At 40.4% G+C, this 4,849-nt stretch overlaps 1 long non-coding RNA gene across 1 annotated transcript; it reads right to left on the reverse strand.

Moving 5' to 3' along the window:
* Positions 1-960: 960 nt before the first annotated feature.
* Positions 961-2,576, reverse strand: LOC134455841 (uncharacterized). Its single transcript, XR_010036172.1, has 3 exons — positions 2,505-2,576; positions 1,441-1,495; positions 961-1,188 (listed from the first exon to the last, which is right to left on the reverse strand). It is a non-coding gene; the product is annotated as an uncharacterized LOC134455841 (long non-coding RNA).
* Positions 2,577-4,849: the final 2,273 nt, after the last annotated feature.

Here is a 4,849-nt window from a genome sequence, read left to right on the forward strand (position 1 = left end):
ACTATGCTTTGGAAGCACTGTAATGGCCGCTGGGTAGAAACTGTTTTTAAGTCTATTTGTTCCTGGTTTTCATGGACCTGTATCTCTACCCAGATGGTAGCAGTTCAAACAGATTGTGACCTGTGAATTGTCTCCCAGAATGCACTTGGCCTTTTTTAGGCTGCGGGTGCTGTAAAGGCCCTCCAGAGATGGAATAATACAAATAAAAAAAGGAAATGTAAAAAAAAGATAACTTATTAGGCATAAATCTTCCAAGAGAAATCACTACAACGAATCACAAGTTATTCAATATTCTACGTATTGCCGCAATAAAACAAATAACAAAAGCATGGAAACAAACAAAACCACCAGACCTGGACAAATGGCATAATACAATAGAAAATATTTTAAATATGGAAAAACTTACCTTAAACTCCAGAAATCAACTACATAAATGGTACAAACTATACCCAAACACTATAATAAACAAAATAGCAAGATACTTTAGGGAAACTGATTGATAAAAATATAAGACAAAAAGAGCATCTACCTAAGACCGTGCGCACACACACAGGCACGCACACGCACACGCACACACACACGCACACACGCACACACACGCACACGCACACACACACACACAGGCACGCACACGCACACGCACACACACACACTTCCCTCTACCTATGGTGTTTTTTTTTCTTTCTTTCTTTCTTTCCCCCTCGCACCTAATTCCCCCCTACACACCGGCATATCTGTTTATGCAATTGTCACCATTTTATGTTATCACTTTATATACACACAAAAAAAGAAAATGTCTGCAAGTTGAACCTACAAATGATCAGATGAAAATGTTGACTTGAATAAACTTGCAATAAAGTATATATATAAAAAATGTAAATGTACATAGGCCTACATGTAATTGATAGTGTGGCACAGAAACTTTTATCATCATATTCAGATTCACAAAATGAGTAATACTGGTACACTGTTCCAATCCAAAATAGCCCATAAGGGGCTGGACATAGTATGGGAGACACTGAAATGAACACATTTATTTTCATATTTATTTGTTTATCACTTGGTGGTGTCAGGTGTCTTATGATATGTGACTTGGCCATCTCCATCAGACGGCAGGACCACCTCGTATTCTGCTTGTTGAGAATCGCTGTGTCTAGATTCGTCTTCATCACGCTCAGCATTCTTCTCCTGCAGTTTGGACAGATTAAAACCAACAAGAGGATGATTGGGTTGTGCCACGTGAAGTTTAATTTCCCCATTACTGTCACTAAGGTGTGGTGTGATTTAATTGACATGTAAACCTGTGTGATAACGATTGGGTTAGTACTTAGAAAATAGTTTATATATCAAGATTATCAGCTGTATAAAGTGGTGTAAATGTTCACATGGCAGTATGTTCTGCTTTTTTGGGGTGAGAGTGTGTGTGTGTGTGTATACTACCTGAGTTCCAGAATGTTGATCATTCTGTAGAAGTCGACGTTTTGGTGTTTGTGCTCTGCAAAACACACTTGTGTAATTTAGTGCAGCAGGTCAATTAACACACTGGTTCTTAACCTTTTTTTCTGAGCGCACCCCCTTACCTGTGCTGAAGACAAGCCGCGCACCCCAACAAACACAAACTTCTACATGTGCATATGAACTCAAAATGATAAATGAGTGATTAATTACAATGATTCTCGCTTGAGACATGAATCAATACCTGAATGACTTTAAATGGGGACCAAAACTTGATTAATTTGGACTTAATTTGGCCTTATTATAATGTTCGCAAGTATAATTCTGGTCACAACTTCTACACAAACAAAATTCTGTGCACCCCCTGGAATCTCCGGCGCACCCCCAGGGGGTGCCCGCACCCCAGGTTAAGAACCACTGAATTAACAGACTGCTAGACCTGGGGCCTATACTACAAAGCTGGTTCAGGATAAGTTAAGATTAAGTTAAGAGGTAAATCATCTAATAGAAGAGCCTGGAGTCCTCATTTTCTTAAAAAAGGCTCTTGTATTAGATGATTTACCTCTTACATTAACCTTAACTTATCCTGAACCAGCTTTGTAGTATTGGCCCCAGACCAGGTAGCCCCAAACCGAACATCCTCTTCAGTTTTCATAGAAATCATTTCATGGATGTATTGAGGTCATGACAATAACCTGCCACAAGGTTATTTTACGTAATATATTATTTAGGCCTACATTATTACTTTATTGCTCATCAGACGTTTCGGTCTTAACCTTCTTCGACACTGTAGAAGGTTCAGATCAAAACATCTGATGGCCAATAAAGTAAAATGCAATTAGGAGGGCAGTCCCGTCTCTTTTATTTTGACTAATGAAATGAGCACCCAGTTGCTCTTAACTTTTGTTGAGTTGAGTGAGTTGAAAGCTTACTGCATTTTGATTCAGTATTACTTCACATATTTTGCTATTTCACAGATTTTATTTCCCATAGTATCACTCTTAGAAGTTTAAGCACTGACATTAATAGAAATCATGTAAGCTTCTCACCTCAAAACGAACCCAGTCATGACACACAGGAGAAGAACCCCCAGGCCACCTCTGACAGCCAGTGGAATGTAGTTTGTTTCTAAAAAAAAACCAGTAGGCTATTATGTGATTCTTCTGCCATCACTGAATGCATCAGAGGACTTTTAAACATAAGGACGTTTTAAACAAACACTGCAAATTAAGGATTTTGAAGGACGACCCGTATCTCCAATCGGAAGTCAGCGAACACGGTAGATGTCTCACTCACAAACTGAACCATCTGGTGGTGTAAAGACTTTGAGTCAGCTTATGATTTGGTAAGCAAAGCAAATTAGCTGTATGAGGTGGGATTTTTCTTAAAACACAAATCAGACTAAATATTTTAAAAAGCGCAACTTCGACTTTTGTTTTAAGTTGAACTTTCAACAAACCTCCAATCCTCAGTTCCAATCTGTTGGACTCCTTCGCCCCCTCTTGGTATTATTCTGCCCCATACTATGCCATATTCAATGTACTGCACCAATATTGTCCAATTGGCAGGTTCAAGTTCAAGTTCAAGTTCAAGTTTCAATTTTATTGGCCAATTAAGTGTGCAGCAAGTCAACAACATATAGACAACAGAGGACAAAACATTAAGTGCAGGGTTTAAAAAGGACCATAAATAGGGTTAAAAGTAGCATAAGAAATATCATATTAACTCAAACAAAATGAAATTGCACATCACACCATAACATTCCATAAAAAAACACACCATGGATCCAGCCAAGTGATCAGTGAGGATTGGAATTTAACAGGGAGATGGCACTAGGGACAAATGAAAACCTAAACCTGTTAGTCTTGACAGAGGGGAACCTAAAACGTGAGCCGGAGGGTGGAAGCTGGAATTCTGAGTGGATAGGGTGGGCGCTAACTGATAAAATAGACTCTGCCTTCCTCAGGGTGGCTTTCCTGTGCAGGTCAGTGAGGCTGCTCTGTTGGCCACCTATGATTTTGCCTCTGACCTTAACAATTTTCGTGAGAAAGTTCCTAGCTTTCACACTGAGGTTATAAAACCAGCAACATATAGAAAATGATCAAATTGAATCAGGGCCTATAAAAAAGTGTCATCATTGTTTTGTCCTCATTGAATTTAGCTAGTTTGCGTAAGTAGAAGAGACGCTGTTGACTTTTCTTACAGGTGGGCCAAAAGGTAGTATTTTTAAACATAGCCTATTTATATATTTGCTTTTCACCCTGTTACACATTGCTACACCACTGAAGGGACTTTAGAAACATGGCTTTAAGGTTGAAATATTTTTCATCTAGATTGAAACACACCTTTGATCTCCAGAATCATGCTATTTGACTCCTTTGCTCCCTGTGGATGCTCTGCCCTGCAGTAGTTATACACACCTAGCAAAGGGTCTGTATACAGTCTGACTTCAACTCTTCCAGACTCCTTTGCTCCCTGTGGATGCTCTGCCCTGCAGTAGTAGAGTCCTGCATCACTGGAGCTGATGTTGAAGGTGATGTTTGGTCCTGATCCTACAGGGGAGCTCTGGGTGTCTCTATACCAGGTGTAGTTGTGCACTGGAGGGTTGGCCTCACTGCTGTTACAGCTCAGTGTCACACGACTGCCCTCTGCCAGCGCACCTGAAGGACTCACTGACGCTTCTACAACCTTAGGGGGGACTGGAAAAGAAGAAATAAATTACGACATAAAGGCATATGAAAGAGCAAATAAAGATATGAAATGTATTATTAAATCAGTGATCATTTGACTTTGTATATTCGAAGTAGGCCACAAGTAATACAGGATATTTACACAGGACTCTGAGTGTCTGCACAGTGCTGTTGGCCTCCCAGGCACTCTGGTTGTGGTAGGACACTATGCAGTAAATCTCTCTGTCATGGTGACTACAGGAAGCAGTGAAGGTCAAATTAGACATGAGGGTTCTTCTGCCATCTCCCTCGTCCTGTATGTGAGTTGTGATGTTGCCAGTGTGAAGTGACCAGGTGATGGTGGGGGGGTGATGGGGGCAGGGGGCAGCAGCAGAGCAGCTCAGAGTCACTACTGACCCCTCTGACACCTCTGATGGGCCTGATACGTAGGGACTCGCTGGGGAACCTGTAAATGCAGTGAAATGTCATTTAACACAATCACAAAGTCAGCATGTCCTAGTAGTGCTTTTAGCTCGAGTAATTGACATAATCTTACCAGAATCTTACATTTAACAAAAAATACAGAAAAATGCAAGCACGCTACATTACTCTTCAACAGGTCTCACCTGGCACAATTAGGCGAAAACTTTCAAAGTTGAATTTTAAAGCAACACTTTCCACTCTGAAGAGGTACTTGTCTCTGTGACTCTTCTGGATGTTGTAGA

This window comes from Engraulis encrasicolus, chromosome 9 (genome assembly GCF_034702125.1).
Source record: "Engraulis encrasicolus isolate BLACKSEA-1 chromosome 9, IST_EnEncr_1.0, whole genome shotgun sequence".
In the NCBI taxonomy this organism is placed as follows: Eukaryota; Metazoa; Chordata; class Actinopteri; order Clupeiformes; family Engraulidae; genus Engraulis; species Engraulis encrasicolus.